Consider the following 23089-nt stretch of genomic DNA (forward strand, 5'->3'; position numbering starts at 1 on the left):
TTGTCTGCCTGCCTCTTGTATTCTTCCTTCGCCCTTTCTAAGTTGAGTTGGAGCTGACGATGGATTGCTTCCATTTCTTCTACAAAATGCTCGGCTGCCGGGACGCTCCATCTCTCCCCTTCTCCCCCTGGGAAAGCCCTGGGATGACACCCATAATTAGCCAAGAAGGGGCTCATCCCTGTGGACACATTCTCGGCATTGTTGTAGGCAAATTCCGCCAGCGCCAACTTTTCTACCCAGTCATTCTCTCTGTCATTGACATAACACCTCAGGTATTGTTGGAGGACACCGTTTGCTCTTTCCGCCTGCCCGTTGGTTTCAGGGTGCCGGGCAGTCGAAAAGTTGACCTCCACCTGCAGTAAGCTCATGAGCTTCCTCCAGAACCTGGAAGTAAATTGTTTTCCTCGGTCTGAGACCACCCTCAATGGCACTCCGTGCAACCTAAAAATGTGTTCTACAAATAACTTCGCTGTCTCTTCCGCCGTGACTGCATGCGAGCAGGCTACAAAGTGGCACATCTTTGTTAGTAGGTCTACCACCACCATGATGGCTGTTTTCCCCTTGGACTTCGGCAGATCAGTCATAAAATCTATCGACACTGCCTCCCAAGGTCGTTCTGGGGTTGGTAAGGGTTCTAATAGCCCCGCCGGCGCCCGCCTCTCCCCTTTGGCTCGCTGGCATTGCTCGCACCCTCTTACATACTCCCGTACATCTTCCCTCACCTTAGGCCACCAAAATTCCCTGGTGACCAACCACATGGTTTTGTGTTGTCCAAAATGCCCCGCCGTGGGGCTGTCGTGCAACTGCTTGAGTACCCTCCCCCTTAAGTCTCCTTCAGGGATATACAGTGCCCCTTTGTAATACAAGGCTCCATTTCTTTCCTCGAAACCCCCTGGTTCCTCTCCCTCACCCCTAAGACCTCTGAGCTTATTCTGGGCGTATTCATCATTCTCTGTTTCCTCTACCAGTTCTCTTTGCCCCACCAATGCCGCCCCACACACCCAGCGGTCCTCTGGGATGACATGTCTCTCTTCGGGTGCCCCCTCCCCTTCCAAATATTCAGGTTTGCGTGAGAGAGCGTCCGCCCTAACATTTTCTGGACCTGGCACATAACAAATTTCAAAGTGGAATTTGGAGAACTCCTGGGCCCATCTCACTTGCCGTTGGTTGAGCACTCATGCCGTTCTCCAATACTCTAAGTTCTTGTGGTCCGTGCACACTTGCACCTTATGTTGTGCCCCAATTAATAAATGCCTCCATCTCCTGAACGCTTCATGAATGGCTAGTAGTTCTCGGTCATACACCGTGTAGTTCCTCTCAGATTTGTTCAGCTTTCGCGAAAAAAAGGCACACGGTCTCCACTCCGACTCCTCCTTGCCAGGCTGCAGAAGCACCGCCCCCACAGCCCGGTCTGATGCGTCGGTTTCCACTCGCATCGGTTTTTGTAAATCCACATGCAGGAGCTGATCTTCCGAAGCGAACGCCCTTTTCAGCTCCTCAAAAGCTCGCTCCGCCTCCGCCATCCAAACGAATTTCCTCTTACTGCTGAGACAGTCCGTAATGGGCGCCGTCAAGTGGGCAAAATTTCTGATGAACTTCCGATAGAAGTTTCCAAATCCAAGGAATCTTTGCACATCCTTCCTTGTTTTCGGTGTTTTCCATTCCAGTACCGCTTGGACCTTGCCAGGATCCATGGCCAATCCCTTGTCCGACAAGCGGTACCCCAGGAATTCCACCTCCTTGGCATGAAACTGACACTTCTCTAGCTTCACCCACAGCTGATTGGCTTGCAGTCTGCCCAACACTTCCCTGACGTCTTTTACATGTTGCTCCTCAGTCTCTGAATATACTAACACGTCGTCTAAGAAGGCCACACAATTCTTGTAAAGCAAAGGCCCCAGGACGTGGTTCATAAACGATTGAAAGCACGCGGAGCCTGCTTGTAAGCCAAAGGGCATAACTAAATATTCAAATGCCCCCAAAGGGGTGAACATGGTGGTTTTCCATTCATCCCCCTTCCTTATTCGTATCAGGTTGTACGCCCCCCTCAGGTCCAGTTTAGTAAAAATCTTTCCCTTCCTGACCCTTGTCAAAATGTCATCAATTCTGGGCATCGGGAAAGTCACTGGTTCTGACACTGCATTTAAGGCCCTGAAGTCCACTACAAGTCTAGGTTTGTCCGTGTTTTTTTTATCCACAAAAAACACTGGGCTGCCCCCCACCGCCCTGGACTCTCTGATGAACCCTCTCTTCAGGTTCTTGTCAATGAACTCCCTTAGCTCCTGCATCTCTCTGTCTGACATGGCGTACAGCTTGCCTACAGGGAGCTGTGCCCCAGGGAGTAAATTGATTTGACAGTCAAAGGGTCTATGTGGGGGTAGTTTGTTTGCCTCCCTCTCGCTGAAGACGTTGCTCAGGTCGGCGTATTGTTGGGGAACCTTCCCCTTCTCCGTTACTTCCGTCCCTGCTAGAGTGGCTCTGGCCCCTCCTTGAGCCTCCCGCTCTTTGCAGTGTTCTAGACAATGTGCTGACCCAAAGGAGACCACTCTCTGATGCCAGCCCACTAGCGGATCATGTAACGCTAGCCAGCTCATCCCCAAAATAATGGGAGCTCCTTCCAAGGTAGCCACATTAAACGCTATTAGTTCAGTGTGTCTTGCTACCCTCATTATCATTGGGATGGTCTGCTGGCTGACTTCTCCTCCCAGCAGCTCCCTTCCATCGATTGTGGTCACCTGCAAAGGGTTACTTAAAGGGATAGTCTGTATCTGGTGCTCAGCAGCAAACTCCTTACTCATGAAATTGCAGGAGCTGCCTGAGTCCAATAGCGCCTTTATCTTTAGTGGGTGTCCGTTAGGCAGCTCTAGTAACACCTCTATCACTAGGGCGGGTTTAGGAGGTTCCGGCGTGGGCACTTTCACTGCTCTTTGGCCTGGCTGCTGTGCCCCGACGGTGGCAGCCAGGCGTTGGCTTTTACTTGCTCCGGTACCTTTTCCTCCCTCTCCCCAACAGCTCCCGCCATTCCTTGCCATTCCTTTCTTTGGGGGCAGACTCTGGCAAAATGACCTGGCTGTTGGCAGAGATAACATTTCTTGGCGCCCTTCCCCTCCTTCTTCCGCTCTGCACTGGGCTTTGAAACTGCGCGCGCGCGCGCTGTTCCAATTTCCATCGGCTCTCCCGGCGGGAACGGTGGCTCTGGAATCTCTGGAATGCGAAGCTCCCTCCAACGTTCCCCCTTCCCTTCCCGCCTCTCCAAGGCTCTCGCCTCTTGGCACGCTCCTATGGTCAGCGCTGATTTGGTCAGCTGGTCCATAGACTCCGCCCTGGGCGCCCGGGAAAGTTCGTCTTTCACAGCCGAAGAAAGCCCTTCTTCAAAGAGCATTTGAATGGGTTCCGCCGATAGATCCCACCCCAATTTATGGATCAACATGGTAAACTCAGTCCAGTACTCACGAACAGATCGGCTCCCCTGTTTGCACGCCATTAACTGTCTGCGTACCACTCCCTGCTCAATATCGCTGGAAAACATCAGATCCATGGCACGAAAAAACTTCCTCGTGTCCTTCAGGATGTCATTATTCGTTGCCATCAGGGGCCTCACCCAGTCTTTCGCTCCCTTTTCGAGATGCCCAATCACAAAAGCCACCCGTGATTCCTCGTCGGGAAAGTCATCAAACTGCAGATTAAGGGCATATTGCATCACTGTCCTAAAGGCATGATAGTCCTTGGGCTCCCCCCCAAACTTCTGTACCAATCCTGGCAACTTTCTGGCGAGCGGGGTGGTTTTCCCCTTCTCTGCATCTTGAGCCCTCCTCTCCTCGAGCCTCGCCGTCTGCAGCGCTAGCTGGACCTCCAACGCCCGGTACCTTTCTTCCAGGCTTGGACCCGCTCCAGCTCCTGCTTCTCCGGTTCCGGCTGGGTTGCTCATGATGCCTTCTCCTGCACAAGCTGCTCACGGAGACTGTCGGAATGCTGTGATGGGACGATGAGCTGCTTGTGTGTAAAATCCAAGTCCCTCAGAGTTTGGTCAAGTTTGCAAACCTCTGTCTGTAACGGAGCCCCTTAAACATGGCTCCGTCAGTCGCTGGCAGATTCCGACAGTGGTTGCTTTCGGAATCGCTTCCAACATAAAAGCTCCTTAACGGAAACACGTCTTCTGGACTCTCTGCGTGACAGTTTCCGGCGAGGAGTGGGTGTCCCTACAGGAGGTCCTGAAACCTCCCCACTGTTTTCGCTGGAAGTGTCTCTGAGCCATCCCTCCAGCTCACTTTCCCTCAGCTCACCTCCTCTCCCCCTACTGGTTCCCTCTTCAGCTGCTGAGTCTCTCCCAACCTGTGTGAGCCCTTTCACCTCCCTTCCTTCCGATGGCAGTTCCCTGACATGATGCTTTTGAATTATGGTGCTGGAGGAGACTCTTGAGAGTCCCATGGACTGCAAGAAGATCAAACGTATCCATTCTTAAGGAAATCAGCCCTGAGTGCTCACTGGAAGGACAGATCCTGAAGCTGAGGTTCCAATACTTTGGCCACCTCATGAGAAGAGAAGACTCCCTGGAAAAGACCCTGATGCTGGGAAAGATGGAGGGCACAAGGAGAAGGAGACAACAGAGGACAAGATGGTTGGACAGTGTTCTCAAAGCTACCAGCATGAGTTTGACCAAACTGCGGGAGGCAGTGGAAGATAGGAGTGCCTGGCGTGCTCAGGTCCGTGGTATCACGAAGAGTCGGACACAACTAAACAACAACAAATGAATAGATAAACACATGGAACAGAATTCTTTTGGCAGGGAGTGGAAAATGGTTTGATATTCAGAAATGCCATCTTGTTTTTTGATTAAATGAGCTTTATTGTGTAAAATGCTTTCCATTTCTCAAGAAAAGGAAACTCTCTGGAAACTACATGCATTCTTAAAACTACCACCATCACTATTGGAGAAAAGGTCACCAAACTCATTCTTCATTCAGCCCCGAGAACATAAAAATATAAAAATGCAACGTGAGATGTTGTATATAACAATTAGAAAGTAATTACGTTCATATATATTCCCATGGATGAGATTACTTTAGGCATTGCCAATGCTTCCACTTTAAGAAGTCGCAGTGGACATTGTTCCCATGGTTACGAGGAGATAGTATTCATGGAGACAGCTGAATACAGCTGAAAACTATAAAAGGAGTAAGAAACCACAGTACCTGGAACTGGTCTTAACAGTCCCTTGTGCTCTAGTAGTTATCAGTTATCAGGATGCCAAAGATTTTGCATCTCATCATAAATAATGGGCCTAATTAAACATTTACATGGCTAATATGGTTTAATGAATTTTGTCAGGCTTTATCATCTTTTTTCAAAGCTTTAAGATTTAAGATATGCTGCAGAACATGAACAGGATTTTAGAATAGCAAGGTGTGTGGCGGGGTGTTCTTCTAAATGGGTCAAGTGAAAGGAGGAGGATAAAAATGTACCATATTGTACAATGCATTTTGGAGGTGGCCCACATACTTTAAAATAGACTTTCCTTAACACTGCTTGCCCCCTCATTTTGTATAGTGAGCTTTATGAAGCGTGATAGCCTGCATTTTCTTCAGCTATGATAATCTAAAAGCTGTTAAACTTGTAATTTTGTCCCAGGTTAGGCCGTTTATTTATGGTATTAGTGTCAGCTGAAAATGTGTGTATTTGGGTTCATGGGTCAGTTATTCTAGTTAGGCACAAAATAAAGCCTCAAAATAGTGCTTCTCAGCTATTGGCTGCTGACAAAACATTGACTATTATTTTCTTCTCCCATCCCCAACTCTGATCTCTCTCCACCCACTCTCAAACCCTCTCTCTCTATTTTAAAGCTGCACTCCACCTCCTGAATTTTAACCCCACTTTTATCACTTTATCTCTTCTATTACATATGCAAGTTCACTGCCAGGCAGATTGTAAATCCTTAATGATAGCCCCTGAGGTGAAATGCCAAAACTACAGCGTTCAAGAATATTTCCACAGCACAGCAAGATGAAATTGGCCATCTCTGGGTGTTTGTTTTTAGTTGATGGAGTACTTTCAGCCTTCAAAATTAATCTGTTGGTCTTGACTGAGGTAGGTAATTCTAAAGTCCTTAAGGAAACACATATTCGGAAATTTCAGTATATTCACTTTTTTCTCTCCTGCCTGCTCCCCCCACAGCTCCACAGCTGTAGACCAGTTTCAAGGCAGTTATTTTTGGATCAGCTTTGGATTTATGCTGTCATTTAAAACAGACAGCTGAGTGACATTAACTGTGAACACTGACGGCAATGGACATCCTATAAGCTCTCAAGCCCCTGGAGTTTCTCTCTGATACATGCATTCTTGTAAATCTCAAGCGCTGGAGAGAGGCAGCATTCATCAGTACAATAAAGCTGACTCCCCTGACTCCTAGAGCTGAGAAAGCAAACTGAGACAGGAAGCATATGCAAATTTACTAATTAAAGCTGTGTGAATTCCAATAAATTAAGTGAATCTTCCTTACAATTTTGGATTGTTATGTGGTCTGCTTTTGAAGTATGAATAATTCTTTGTTTAGAAGGAAATGGAAAGAAAATGCAGAAAATTCTGGAGTCCCTTTTTTTACCTAATATGCAGGGTGAATGCAGACTCAAGAGACTATACAGGTATTTTAAAAAGCACCAGTTCATATTGTCAACTTTAAGATTATCTAGGTTCAACACACTTTCTTTCCAACAGAATTTGAATGCACACCACCCACACAATATATTCTTCCTTCTAGGGTTCCTTATCTCTCTATCTCTTTCTCCTCTGTTGTCGAAATTGCATTTCAACCTGCGGTTCACAAATCTGGTACATGATTTCATGCATGATACTGTTGTATATGATGCTTTAAATTCCCCTGCTAATTAAAACAACACAAGAAGCAGTCGTACCAACCACCCAACCCAGCAGTTAACACAATGTAGGCTATTATTATTATTATTATAAGGTTGTTGTTGTTGTTTATTGAATTTATATACCACCCTCTACCTCGGGGGGTTTCAAGGTGGTTCACAGAATAAAATCAAGATATAAAACTATAAAATACGTAATAAAAATAAAAACAACAACACAATAGCTCCCCAACAACAAAACACATTTTAAAAGGGCATACGGTGTAAATCGGATCAACCAAAGGCCTGGTAATAAAGGAACGTTTTTACCTGGTGCCTAAAGGTGTATATTATGGAGGCTATGCTGGCCAGGACGGCCAGCTTTATAAGTTACAGTGCAGTGATTGTGCTATTTATTTCAGCTTCTGAGTGGATGACTAAGCAAAGTTAATCTATGACAGATGCTCCTCGAGCCCAGGTCTTCTTTAGCTTAGTATCTTAGAGGGATGGCTGCCCTTGAATAGAGGTGAGGACATATATAACTATAGTTCCTTTTTTTTTAGCTAAGAGCTGTGAGTAAGCATCCTTTCGAACAAGAGCTATTTGGTCTGTGCAATCTTTCTTATGGCTGGGAGCATGCTTATCTGATGCCACTATTGCTGTAAGCTGAGGAGAGCCATCCTCTTGTAAATAAGTCACTCCAGGTTGTACTTCATCAAATGAGAAGGACGAAGCTGAGCTCTGAGCTAACCTTAACCTTAGTGTTCATCAGATAGCTCTTAATAAGTAGACTCCTCTAAACGTAAGTGGAAACATATTTTTGAGTTCTGCTAATTTCATGAATTGACTTTATTCAACTCTCTAGTCACAACTGACTTGAACAAGATCCTCCTTCCATTACTGGGTCTGAAGAGGTGTCTGGATTTGGGGGGATGCTCCAGATCCCATTCCTATTGGTTAAAATTCTCAGCAGCCACCCAGGAGCAAAGGTGGCAGAATGCCAAGTAGGGAGGAGGGACTGTGGTGGAGAAAGAGAGACAAGAGCATCTACAGAAAACGATGCTGATCCCTGAAGGTGGAGGGCAGCTCAGAGTAATATTCTACACCTAACCTCTTTTGTTTGACTGCCATTGTTATATGCAAAGTGAACCTCTGACAGTACTGAGGCGATCAAATTATATTTGCATACGATAGGGATCTGTTATTTGTTTATGCCTATAGCAACTTATCGGTGCTAAGCAAATATTACATTATTGTGGTAGTACTGCCAATTGCCCGAATTATCTGGCAAAATTAATTGTTAGATTTTTCACTTAAAGCTTACAAAACCAGAACACACTTTTAGCCAAATGTGTTCAAATTCAGGGACATTGATTTTGGGCTGAACATTTTGTTTCCCCTCCCTTGCTCAGATTTGCCAGTGAATTACTGGGCAGTGGCAAAAATCTCTTTTTGTCAATGATTGTGGATTGCACGCTTAATCAGAGTGCCGAAGTGTAAAAAAACAACTGTCTCCAGCAATGCACAGTAGTTTTTAACTGCTAAGCATCAGTTTCTCATATGTTGTACCCTACACTTGAAGAAGCTTCAGTGATATCATTGGTTAGACTAAACTACTCTTTAAGCAAGAGAGCTTCCAGAAAACCTGTTTGAGCATTCATCATGATTAATTTGCAGGGAGGTTAAGAGCAGTGCGTTTCCCCCAACACATCCTATTTCTCAAAAAGTCCCATTTAGTGGGCAAGTGGGTGTGTATGCAAGACCTCCCCATCAACTATACTCGTGTAACTTGAATTTGCTTGTATGTGACTGAATCCCACTTGGAAATAGCAGCAATCTGGAAGCACTCTAAGCTGGGGGTGACTTCTCATATGTAGGAGCAAAATTTATCAGATTTCACTCCGTGGTACATACTGTGGCTGTTAAGTATAATTGTTTACTTGACACTGAAATGGAGGATGCCTGAATGTGTATTACTGAATACCCAGCCCAGAAGATCCACCAAGCCTGGAACATCTCTTCTGTGGAGAAAACCTGGAAAGCAGCGGTATAATTCTCCCCACCTGCTCAGGGGTGAACGAAGGCGTCGTGACACCTGGGGCGGGGTGTCGCTATGTAGGGTGCATGTGCGGCATCACTACATACGACGTATGTGCCGTATGTAGCAATGCCGCACATGCGCTGTACATAACGGTTTGCTGGCGCTGGCATTCCAGCGCCGTATGGACGGTGCTGGGATCCTCTGCTCGTGGCTGCAGCCGCGAATGGAGGATCCTCTACATGCAGCTGGAGTGGCGACAGAGGGATCCCACCGGCGTCTGTACAGCGCTGGAGTGGCGCCACCAGCAAACCACTATTTACAGCGCATGTGCGATGTCATTACATACAGCACATGCATGCAATGCTGCACATGCGCTGTACATAGCAGTTTGCCGGCGCCGGCACTCCAGTGCCATACGGATGATGCCAGGATCCTCTGCTGTAGCGGCGACGGAGGGATCCCACCGTACGAAGCTCAAGCGGCGCTGGCAGCAAACCACTATGTACAGCACATGTGCGGCGGCGCTATTTATAGCACATGTGTGCGACGCCGCACATGCACTGTACATAGCGGTTTGCTGCCAGCACCGGGATCCTCTGCTCGTGGCTGTAGCTGTGAATGGAGGATCCTCCACATGCGGCTACGGCAGAGCGATGGCCACTCGCGCTGCCGTGGGGTGCCTTCTTGTCACCCTTCCCAGACATGGCACAGCCCCCCCCCCTTGTGACGCCACTGCACCCGCTTCATATGGAAAGCAAAATTTCGGTGGGAATGTGTGATTTTTCATGGGACTATATTGAAAGTCAAGAATAGGACTCTGAGCTCTAACTGAGGTGATAATTAACTGTAGAAAATTTTCTGCTCTAACATTGTTTGTCTTTTGAACATGTGATAAAGGTATTGAATTGCAAATCGTCATCTTGGAAAACTGGAAAATTGGTGGCTGAAGCCTTTGTTCTCAGTGAGTGAATACAGCTCCAATCAAAAAGGAGACTGTGAGGAGAGACAGAGCCCTGTTTTATATCTGTTTGGAGTATTTAATATGTTATAAGAAGCTGAGCCTGTGCTGTATTTGCACATGATCTTATGGATATTTTGAATGTATCATGTTTTATTCTCTTGAAGAAAGTTCTGTAAGTAAAGCTGTCATTAAATTTATGGGCCTTGACAATGTTTTATTTACACCCAGTCACTTCAACCTGCACAATATTAATATCTGCAATAGTTGCTGCCACTAGTCTCTTACTCCCCCTTGGTTATGGATTCTTAGGATAATGTAGACTATGTTGCTTTCAGGGAGAAATGTCATTTTGGGCCAAATTCTTGCTGTTCCTCCCTCGTTCCTTCTTCTCTGCCCTTAAAGCAGTAAAATGGAATACAGTCCTGGGAGGGTGAGGGGAAGACATGATATATACTAAGCAATGTCATGTGATAATCCTCCTAGTGTTACTATATATTTTGTATTGTTTCATGTAAGCTGCCTGGCCTGGCAGGGGTCGGGTAGTGAGCCGTCTAGACTGAAAGGCAGGCTAGAAATCAAACAAATAAATGGAATACAATATACCTGCCAAACAAAACTGACAACACAGTTGTGCAGTTCAAAAGTGCCTGGTTGCAAAAGGGGATCTTTTCCACGAAGTGATGTAGAAATGGTTTGGGCAGCACATTAAGGAATTGCTTGTATGGCGTATGAACTCTCTACACACGTGAACCCTGCACAGATATAAGCCAGTGACTGAGCTCTTGAGACAGGGCAATCCGTTTGCCTTCTTTGTTTTTTAATGCATCAGAAGAGCAACACATGGGCAAGGAAAATATTGACAATTTTGAAAAGTGTCCAAAGCACAGCAGCCAATTCATTTCTTCACCTGTAGTCCATTAATAGTTATGCTACATCTGGGTAAAATGTCAAGCAAGCTGTCCAAAAACATCTGGATGTTATGGTATCTAACAAATCTAATAGCCACAGCTAATGAGCCTAAAGATGGGGAAGCATTAGGTAGTTATCATTCCAGCTTTCACCGATGAATATAAATAGGGGTTCTGTGATCTTTTGTCCTAGTAAATGTAATCAAGCTTACTGAACTGGTGAATTGCATTAACCATTTTGACACTGCCTCCTTATAAAGCTAACATTGCGCCCTTGTTCTGTACTTCAAAATGATAGTATTTTTAAAAGTTCCTGATAGATGTTTGTTCACACTGCATCTCTAAATAAAAAATTCATGGCATGTTATCGGGAAGGCCATTGTTTAGTATTGTTAGATGTTGGATAAAATATATAAAACAGGCACAGCCCTTGCCAATTCAGCTTATACTCCTGTGTGCCTAAACAAACAAACAAACAAACCATATCAAAAAATAATAATAGTGAAATGTGAATGTGAAAACACAGCCATTTATTTATGTATTTATTACTTAACAATATGTGTATATTGCTTAATAAAAAAAAAAATCTATGTGGTTAATGTAAAATTAACTACATGAAATGTGCATTAAATACTGCAGATTGGCTCACAGTGGCCAGAAGCCAAAGCTCTGAACTTTGAAATGAACAGAGTGTCCAAGTGTCCAAGAAAAATCTAAATAAACACATTTTCCCTAATATTTCATCTCCATGTTGTTCATTCTAACAATCCACAAAGTAGCTCCATCTCTCTGTTTAAATGGTATTTCATTTTATACCTTCCCTCTTCTGATTTGTGTCTGCCAGTTTGTCCAATAGTGCCAGTTCAACACATTTAATTAGCCATTCCTAAACAGATGGTAAGTTCTGGCCCTTCCAGTTTCTGGATCAGGCAATTTTAGGAGCCATTAAAAAGATAAGAGACTAGAGATGTTAATCTTTCCTTTGTTTTGTTTCTGATGACATTAAACAGAATCAACAAAACAGTAGAACTTACAACAGTGCCCATTATATCTGAGATGCATTGTAAAATTGTTCTCCAATAATTTGTAGCAGGCAGACATTCCCACCACATGTGAAGATGTACCTAGCCTGCCTGACACTTCCAACACTGAAATATTAAACCCTGTAGATTCTGTTTAATCTTGCCAGCATTAACTACTACATTGGAAGCAATTTATACGACATTTCTTTTATAGACAAACTAAATGACAACTTGTCTACCTGGTTCCACACCAGTCTCCAAAGTTGCTCCATCATATCCCAGCCTCCTTCCACATCTGGTTCTAGACGTAATTCCCTTCTGTCTCATCTGACCTTTGGAGGGTTTGTAAGTAAACCATTTTAAACTTATGAAACATGGTCTTTTCCTATGTTGAGGAAGAGGGGATTATTTTGGAACTCGTAAGGTGTATTCAAAAGGTGTAACAGCTTAAATTTCCATGAATTACTTTTGTGATTTTAAATCTCTGCTGGGGTTCTCCCACCAAAAAGTACTTGCCCCCAACCTGGATCTTGGCATCCAGGAAATTCTCTTCTCATATCTATTTTTTCCCTTGCCACCAACGAGGGCAACCTTGTTTTGTGCCCCTCCTTAGTAGTAATTCACAAGTCATTGGACTATTTACCAATATTTTTGTTGTGAGGTTCCTGTAAAGTTAAATACTTTCAAGTCCAATTGATTTCAGTAGAACAGAATTGAGTCTATGCTTATTGTGGCCCAGAATTAAGCACAACAGTCCCACTTAAAAGTATTTGTTTTGATTGTGCCCTGAGTATTTAAAGTATGGTGTCAGTGCCAATGGTTTTCTACATTCTCATGTCTGTGCCTACATGCATAGAATATGAAACGCCCTCCAGAAAAGGGTTTTCTTTTAACTAATCTTCACGTCCCTTCCAACCTTTTGGTGCTTTGATTCCATGCTTCTTTGGGCAGTTGTTAGTAGGAATATTAATCTCATCACAAATATAAAAACTGAATATTATTTCATTATGTTCATATTATTCATGAGAAGCAGTCTCTTTGTTTAATGTAATAGAATGGGCAAAACCAGTTCTCCATTTTCACAAGGAAGAAAGTTTGATCCTGACCTCCTTCCTTTGCACTTGCAGAATTAATTTTCCACACTTCTCACTGAATCAATTTGGCTATGCTCTCTGAAACCTTTAGAATACAACTATCAATGCTGACTAGATTCTCCAGACCTTCCAAGATAATTGCTTATACCAGCATGCATCACAGCCAGATTAAAAAAATAAAAATGCTACCCATTTTGTCCAGTCTGCTGATCTGTAATTTTACTTTTCACTTCCACCTCGATGGTTTAATTTTCTCAGATTGTGGCCCTGGCACCTCTATTCATTGCTTAAGCACTCTTGTGAACTCTCTTTCCCCCCTCATAAATATGATGAGATGCTTTTTGTTTCTTCATCTTTAGCATGCCTCATCTTTGGACAGTTATGTAAGGACGTTGAAGCAAAATGGGAAAAGAGAACAGGTCAAAGAAAGTAGCTGCCTTGCTTTCCTTCCACAAAGGAAGCAGAGAGTAAAAGAATCAACTGTATTGAGTATCACACCAAAGAAGGCGCATTGTTTTTCATACCGCATATGTCATTTCAGATATTGAGCTATACATATAAAGGAGATGAAAGGGTTGTTCTGCTGCATAAGCAGATAAAAAATACAACAATTTTGTTTGGACCCTTGGAATCAAGTAACTTCTTTAGGGAGATAAACATTCCTTAAGTCCTCTCAGCTGTGAAAATGGCAATCAGTTTGAAACGTTTTTGAGGTGTTATCATTGGGGGAAGATCTTAGAAACAGGACTTTATTCAGAAGCCTATCTGCTGTCAGCTGCTCTTCAACGTGATCAAAATTAGTTTTGTGCAACTACTCTATTCCGAACTTTAAAATGGAAAGTATAATGTTGGTGGTCAACAAAAGCGGATTAAAGACTCTCTCAAGGCAAATCTTAAAAAAATGGAATATAAACACCGACAACTGGGAAACACTGGCCTGTGAACGCTCCAGTTGGAGAACAGCCTTTACCAAAGGTGTGATAGGCTTTGAAGACACTTGAACTCAGGACAAAAGGGAGAAACGTGCTAAGAGGAAAGCATGTTTGGCAAACCCTCACCGTGATCAACTCACACCTAGAAACCTATGTCCCCACTGTGGAAGGACGTGTGGATCCAGAAGTGGCCTCCACAGTCACTTATGGACTGGCTGCTACAATCCTGTTTTGGAAGATAATCTCACTCAGCTACGAGGGATCGCCAAAGAAGAAAGATATGGTTCTTCGTAAGCCTTGCTAAAATGCACACTTTGCAGTTGTAATTACGTTTTGTTGACTTTATCATAAACATCTCATTAATATATTGCTACCCAGTCCTGTGCCTTTCAACACTTTTTCATGGCTAATACTACACAGACTAAAGCGTAAAATATGGCAGGAGTGTAAAGGAGGAGCCAAGTCCTGATGATGCTGTGGTGTGCGTGGCGGACTATGGCCCACCCCACACTACTAATAAGAGGAGCCCAACACCAGCTGCATTGCAGACTCCTTGTTCAGCACCACTATGGAACGGTTCCACTTACTAGAAGCAGTGATTGGCTGCCACCGCACTGGGAAGTCATGACATTCCATCTCTTCTCTCTCCCATGCACTGAGTTATCGTTGGAGCAGAATGCAATTCACTGACCCCCTAAACCTGCCACTTGGGGTGGGTGTAGTTTCCCCTCTTGCACCTCCACCCTTCATCCAGACCTGCTGTCTGCAACTAAAGCTAAATTGGTGTGACTGAATTTGCTGGTGCATATTTAAAAGCACATTCCATATTTACCCAGCTCTTGAAGGGACACCAAATCCTGTCAGATTTGCCAAAGAATAAAAGCAATGGCTAGAATACACTTGCACGCATGGATACTAAAAACTAGCTTATCATTCCTCTGGAAGTGAATCCCAGGAGCTTCAGATATATTAAATTTTCTTAATGAAGTTAATTTCTATGACATCACTTTATTGTTCTTTATTATTTTTTAAAGAATAAATAAGTAAATAATGGTATAGCTTTCCTGTCTGTGGCACCTGCCACATCTCTGGAGAAATCTGGCCTTAACATCATACTATTATTCTCAACAGAAAACTTAAGCACTTCTGGCAATTTTTGCGATGTAAACTGTCAGTCATGCTACTAAGGCTATGAGAACCTCGAGGCTGAAAACTTAACCTCTATGACCCATGTAGTCTAAACCCATCAGTGATAGTCATAAACACTTTCTTCAAGTCATAGGTTCTGTCATTTATAATTACTTTTCTTCTGGATTTGGTTTCAGGCTTTTTGACTTTCTCCAATCCTGAGCTGTGTTGCCACAACCAGATTTGCATCAGCAACTATTGTTAGGCTTTTATCATGCATACTCTAAAAATGTAAATACAAGCATTTTGCAAGAGAGAATGTACCCTGTCCAGTACAAGCATAGTTAGCTGGCTGGAGTTCTTGGGGGAGGCCATCAGTAGCAGCCACCATCTGAATAAAACCTTCCAGCTCAATTTACCCTATGTTCTTTCACAAGAACTCTGTTGCATTTGCTTAACTCATGCAAGTGCTACACAACAGAAAAGTACAGAAAGAATTATTATCAAGTTGTAGAATGGAATGGACTTAACCTTTAACCTTTATGGAGTTTTCTTCTGCCCTCCAGTCATTTCAAAGAGTTGTTGTGAGGCAAGCAGCTGGTTGAGAAAATGAGTATCAGGGAGATCTCCTCGAAAGGTCCTCTTGAAATCAATAGCAGGTTCCTTGGGGACAAAATGTGCTGTTGAGGAGTAATATAGAACACATACTGGGAGACATCCTTACTGAAAGTGCTCCTTGTAGATTGTACCCATGTGGTTTCCGTCTCACCTACAGTTTCCAGTCACCCACAAAGAAGTTACAGATTGCATATTATGCAGCACTGGGTTTCTGAATGTCCCATTAGCACTCTCTGTTTATCAAGTTAACGCTGTAGGCAGTTCTGAAGAGCTATAAATTGGCAGAAGCACAGAGAAGTCACACACATCTATTTGCACTTTTCTGCCTCACTTTTTTCAGGAAATTGATCTGAGATGTTTCTACATCTCTGTGCGTTTCGTCAAATCTTTGTCTTATTTTTGGCTGTCCATCAGCTCTAAGGTGTGCAGACATTTCAGTATGGCAAGGTTCTTCAGATTGCAGCACAAGTTAAATGACTGGGTTATGATGACAGCAAAATGGCCTTTAAATTTCAAAGCTTTTCAAAGGATGCTCTCCTACTATATAATTAAAGGAACTACATATTTTTTTTTGGGTGGGGGGTCATTATGAGGACATTCCATTTGAATACCCAATGGAAGTCCAATGTTAATTCTTTCTTTTCAAGAAAACCCTTACCATAGTTTTCAGCATCCACATTAACATGACGCTGTTCAATGGCGCAGTGTCATCTTTAGATGTTTAAATTATAGTAATAAGCAACACTGTCTCGTGGCTTTGTACTCTTTGATCATATTTTATATGCATGTTGCCTGCATAGCATCGAATGTGCTTATAACATTTAAAAATCACATTTTTAAGGTGAGAACATACATAACATTTTAATTATGTCACTGGTTGGCAATTACCATTTTTCATAAGTGCTTTTGTTAACTCTTGCATATGGATAATGTGTCTGCGTTTCCATTATATTCACTTTCATCCTAGCCAAAGGCTTTCCTGCCTTTCCTGAAATGTAAGAAATTCCTTTGCATTTCTAATCAACCCCGCTGAATTCTTTTAATGGCCAATACAACTTTTAGATAGACGATAAAATCTCATGTAAATATTTTCACATCCTGGCCCCTGAAGTTAATTGCATTTTTGTAAAGTCTCATTAATGATAGCTCCCAGACCTCTGGAGATATTAGAATGAGAGAGAGAGAGAAGTAGAAAGAAAGAGAAGTGAAGATCATGCTCTTTGGTGTTCCTAACATCAATGCATTAGGCATCATGTTTGCATTGGACACTATGTGCATCCAAATTGCATGTGCAGTCAACATGATAAATTCATATTGTGGTGTTCCGATCAGGGGTGGAGGAAGGGGGTGCGGTGGGGGTGGGTGGGTTGCCCTGGGTGTCACCACTGAGGGGGTGTGTGTGACAAAATGCCGGGTGGCACTCACCGCGGGGCCTGCAGCACATCCGAGCCACACGTCTCTCCTGGGAGTGACGCGGTGGCTTGGGCGCCTGCAGGTTCCGTGCTGCCCCAAACGGTCCTCCCACCGCCTCCCCCTCAGCTGTAGGGCGACTGAGTGGGAGGAGGCAGGCAGGCTCCTCGGAGGCCCCTCAGAGCATCCTGCCCCGGCTTGCCCTGTTCCCCATCTGGCTTGCTCCACCGCTGGTTCAGATAGCAATCTGAGCTTACTATCACAAGGAGTCTAACCTCCTATGCAAACACCCAACACATGGATACATTTTCAAGTCTCCATATGTAGAATACCAGACTTCCGGGGGCGGCGCGAACGGCAATGGCGGTCCTCTTCTGAATGGGAGAGGAGGCTCCGCAGGCAACGGGTCGTCCGCTACGGCGAAGCGGAGACCCATTCTGGAAAACCCCAGGCGGCAAGAGCCTGGGGTCCTGAGGCTCGGTGGGCGCCTTGAGCGACCCTCCAAGCGCAAAAGGAACCCCGTAAGGGGCTCCGGAGCGCGGAGGGGGGTTGCGGCGCTGAGAGCTGCTTCACAGCCTGAGGAGCGAAGCCGCGCTGCTGCTGCCGATGAGCGCTGATCCCTTTTCCTGCTAAATTACGGATTCGGACGAAAAGCAACTAACTTGTGAGTAAAAGACTGAGTCACTTGAAATTAGAGACTTTAAAGGGAAAATCTAAATTGGCTTGAACTTGGCTGAAAGCGGAGAGACGTGGAAGCAGGAAGTCCGTCTTCCGCAGCCATTGAACTTGAAAAAAGCAATCAGCTGGAGGAGTGGAGGCTGAAAGAAAGAGATCCTAAGCTTTACAGATCTAAGCATCTATTGAACTTGCATCTTAAAGTAAAGACTTTAAGCTAAAGATTTGGGATTATTACTTGCACTTGACTTTCCTCCTTTTATTGGATTACAAATTAGAAGGTGAAACCCAGAGTCAGGAGCTGCCTGAGCACTAAGGGAGCTGTCAGTACTGCAGATTTGGATACTGTATATTGGAACTTGAAACAATCTGAGGGTATTGAGACCTTTTAAATTGGAAACACTCTTTTTGGAGATAAATAAGCACTGTCTGTAACAAAGTGACCATTTATAAACTCTGCTAAACACTTGTATTTGAAGGTTCTTGGACATTAAATTAGACTCTGAAAGACATTTTAAGCTCCCTCTAGAGGATTGGATTAAAACAGTGACTTTACATGCACATTTTACTTTCGATTCCCTTGTTGTTTGCTTGCTCTGGACCTTTCCATTCCCATGGGAATAACTCAGTGTGACCTTGACTGACAGATAACGTTGGAATGAGTGGCACAAGAAAAAGAGGGAGAGCTAAACAAACAACTTTAACAACTCTAACCTCAGCCTCGCAGACACGTAGATCATCTGTACCTACTTTGCCCTCAGAAGTGGAGGGAGAGGGCGAAGCAGAGCAGTTACAATTGGAAGATATGGCCTCAGGAGTATCTGTTTCTGTTCTAGACAAAATTTTTGAAAAATTGGAAGCTTTGGACAAGAAAGTAGATGCGCAATCAGCAAAGATTGACAAAAATACAGAATGTCTAAATAAATTAACTACACAAGTGGTACAGAATGCACAAGCAATTGGACAGTTAACGGAGGCCTCAGCAGAAAATCGGAAATTGGCTGAGGACACCAGACAAAAATTAGAAAATTTAGAGCAAGAGGTAAGACCACTCACTAAACAAGTTGGGGAACATCAGATTTATCTCTCTATGATAGAACTGCGAAATCGCGAGAATAACTTGAGGATTAGATCACTACAAGAGGCAGAAGAAGGACATCTAACTGAGTTTTTGACCAAAGAATTCTCCAAGTTCTGGAATTTGGAAGAAAAGGACTTTAAAATCGTGTCAGCTTTCAGACTTGGAAGATTCATAAAGAAGGAGAGGCCCAGAGACTGTTTGATAACATTGAGATCAAAGGAAGAAAGGGATAAGATTTTGGGCCTACATTTTGTAAAATCACTGGAGGTTTTGGATAGAAGAATTGAAATCTATAAAGATATCCCAAGACTACTGCTGGATCTTAGAGCCGCCTATTCTGAACTTACTAAACTACTAAGGAGCAACGCAATTCCATTCAGGTGGGAATTTCCCCAAGGAATATCTTTTACCTTTAGAGGGAGAAAGGTCAAAGTAAGAACACTGGAAGAGAGAGACAAATTCCTGTCTACATACGGAGAGGACCTTCAAAAAGGAATTGAACTACCTTCTGGGCCTGAGGCAACGCCAGTACCAACACCAGCACCTGTGGAACCTGAAGATTTAGAGAAGATACCACCCCTTGAAAAATAACCAGATAATTCAGGATGTCTCTGCAACTGTTGAGCTGGAATATTAATGGTTGTAACATTCCGGAAAAAAGGAAGAAAATATTTCATATATTAAAAAAAGAACAATTGGACATTATTTGTTTACAAGAAACACATGTGACGAGGCTCCACAGAAAAGTGTTAATAAATAAAAGATTGGGCCAGGAATTTGTATCGTCGGACAAAGTTAAGAAGAGAGGCGTGGTGATATATGCAAAAGAGAGCCTGTCACCTAAATTCCTATTTAAAGATGAACATGGAAGAATTTTGGCTATTGAGATACAATATCAAGGAGAGAAACTGCTGATATTAGGAATCTATGCACCTAATGAAGGGAAATCGGAATTTTACAAGAAGCTGCAGGAGACAATGCTGGACTATCTGGACTACAACAACATCATAATGATGGGAGATATGAATGGGGTCGTATCAACTAACATGGACAAGTCACAAAGTCAAAATGTTACAAAAGACGGCAGACTACCTAAAACCTTTTTTGAAATGACTGACAACATGGATTTGATTGACATTTGGAGGACAAAGAACCCACTAGGAAGAGAGGGAACATTCTTTTCTGAAGCCCAACTGACCTGGACAAGAATCGACCAAATATGGATTTCTAGAGGCCTGGCACCTAAGGTCAGAAAAGTGGAAATCTGCCCAAAGACCTGCTCCGACCATAATGCAGTAAAGATGGATATGACACTATTACCAACTGGATCCTTTAGATGGAAGATGAATGACAATTTGTTTAGAGATCAGGAAATTACCAAGAAGGCCCAAAAAGTTTTGAAGGACTACTTTGAGATAAACATGAATAATATGGTGGAAAAAAGAATAATCTGGGACGCAAGCAAAGCTGTAATGAGGGGATTCTTGATACAACAGAATGCAGTAAAGAAAAGAACACAAAATGAGAAAAAAGATAAGATTTTGGATAAAATAAAAGAATTAGAGAAGAAATTAAGAGTGAATCCGAAGTCACAGCCAACTCTGAGAGAAATTAAACTTTATCAAACACAATATTCTAAATTGATAAATCAGGAAATTGAATGGAAGGTTAAATTAATGAAACAAAAAACGTTTGAGTCGGCGAATAAATGTGGAAAACTGCTAGCTTGGCAGTTGAAGAGAAGACAAAGATTAAATACTGTTACAAACTTAGAGGTTGATGGAAAAAACATCCAGAATCCAGTGGATATCAGAAAGTGTTTCCAGAGATACTTCAAAAAATTATACACCCAAGGGCCGCAAGACGATGTTGAGATTAAACAATTTTTGGCAAAAAACGGACTATCTAAGTTGTCACAAGAAAATAGGACAATCCTGAATTCTAAAATAACACGACAGGAGATCGAACAAGCCATCCAGAACATGCAACTTGGCAAATCTCCAGGACCAGATGGGCTGACCTCCAAGTATTATAAGACATTAAAAGACTATTTGATACAACCTTTGATGGAGGTCAGCAATGAAATTATGGAGGGGAAGAGGGCACCGGAGTCGTGGAAGGAAGCGTTCATCACATTAATACCAAAGTCGGAAGCTGAAAAGACACAACTTAAGAACTACCGTCCCATCTCTCTTTTAAATGTGGATTACAAAATATTTGCAGACATTTTGGCAAATAGATTTTAAAAAGTTTTAAATGAAGTAATTCATAAGGACCAGGCCGGCTTTCTCCCAGGTAGACATCTGTTTGCTAATACAAGGAACATTATTGACATTTTGGAACTTCTGCAAACAGACATAAATACAAAAGCAGTTTTAATTTTTATAGACGCGGAGAAGGCCTTTGACAATATCTCCTGGAAATTTATGATGGGAAATTTAAAAGAGATGGGAGTGGGACGGGGTTTTGAGAATGGGATTGAGGCGATATATTCAGAACAGAAAGCTAAACTGATAGTTAATAATGTGGTTACAGAAGAGTTTAAAATTGAAAAAGGGACACGACAAGGTTGCCCTATTTCCCCTTTGTTATTCATTTCGGTTCTGGAAGTGCTATTGAACATGATTAGAGGGGATCGGTTGGTGGAAGGAATTCAGGTCGGTCAGAAACAATATAAATTAAAAGCTTTCGCAGATGACCTGGTTTTGACCTTGCAGAAGCCAGAGCCCAGTACGAAAAGAGTATTACAATTGATTAATGACTTTGGTCGGGTGGCTGGATTTAAACTAAATAAACAGAAAACTAAGGTTTTGGGGGAAAATCTGACTGATACAGAGTCAGAACGGTTTCAGAATGAGACGGAACTTAATGTGGTTAAAAAAGTAAAATACCTAGGGGTAAACATAACAGCAAAAAATCTAAGTCTATTTAAGGACAACTATGAAAAATGCTGGACAGAAATTAAGAGAGACTTAGATAGTTGGTCAAAATTGAAACTTTCTTTGTTAGGCCGAATTGCTGCTATCAAGATGAATGTATTGCCAAGGATGTTGTTTTTATTTCAAACACTTCAGGTTTTGGACAAAACGGAGTGCTTTCAGAAGTGGCAGAGAGACATTTCTAAGTTTGTCTGGCAGGGCAAAAAGCCCAGAATTAAGTTTAAGATATTAACCGATGCAAAACAAAGAGGGGGCTTTGCCCTGCCAGACTTAAAGTTGTATTATGAAGCCGCAGCGTTCTGCTGGCTAAAAGACTGGCTACTTCTTGAAGACACTGATGTGTTAGATTTGGAAGGGTTCAACAATGCCTTTGGATGGCATGCATATTTATGGTATGACAAGGTTAAAGCAAATAAGGCCTTTAAGAACCATATTGTCAGAAAATCATTGTTTAATGTCTGGACAAAATATAAAGACTTGCTGGAAAATAAAACACCAAGGTGGCTTTCACCTTTGGAAGCCAAGGCCCGAAAAAGACCCAATATGGAGGCTAAATGGCCAAAATATTGGGAAATATTAGAAAAGGATGGAGACAATTGGAAATTGCAGAGTTTGGAGAAAATGAAAGACAAAGTGCGAGATTGGTTACATTACGCTCAGATTAAAGAAGTTTTTAAAAATGATAAGAAACTAGGGTTCCAGGTGGAGAAATCGAAATTAGAAACAGAATTGTTAGAACCAAAGATTAAGGTACTTTCAAGGATGTATAACTTGCTGTTGAAATGGAATACACAAGACGAAACGGTTAAATCGGCTATGATAAGGTGGGCACAGGACATTGGGCATAATATCATGTTTGAGGACTGGGAGAGGTTGTGGAGTAATGGATTGAAATTTACTGCATGTAACGCTCTGAAAGAAAATGTAATGAAAATGATTTATAGATGGTATATGACCCCAGTCAAACTTGCCAAAATTTACCACCTGTCTGATAATAAGTGTTGGAAATGCAAAGAGTGTGAGGGAACGTTCTTCCACCTCTGGTGGACTTGCCCTAAAGTGAAGGCGTTCTGGGAAATGATTTATAATGAACTGAAAAAGGTATTTAAATATACCTTCACTAAGAAACCAGAGGCTTTCCTTTTGGGTATTGTCGGCCAAGGGGTGGCAAAGAAGGACCAGACATTTTTTATGTATGCAACAACAGCAGCAAGGATACTTCTCGCAAAACATTGGAAAACTCAAGATCTACCCACACTGGAAGAATGGCAGACACAACTGATAGACTACATGGAACTGGCTGAAATGACCGGCAGAATCCGTGACCTGGGAGAAGAGAGGATTGAGGAGGACTGGAAGAAATTTAAGAACTATTTACAAAAGTATTGTAATTTGAGTGAATGCTAAATAAGATGCTAGATCAAAATAACTG

The sequence above is a fragment of the Podarcis pityusensis genome (assembly GCF_964106645.2).
Source record: "Podarcis pityusensis genome assembly, chromosome: 10".
Lineage (NCBI taxonomy): Eukaryota > Metazoa > Chordata > Lepidosauria > Squamata > Lacertidae > Podarcis > Podarcis pityusensis.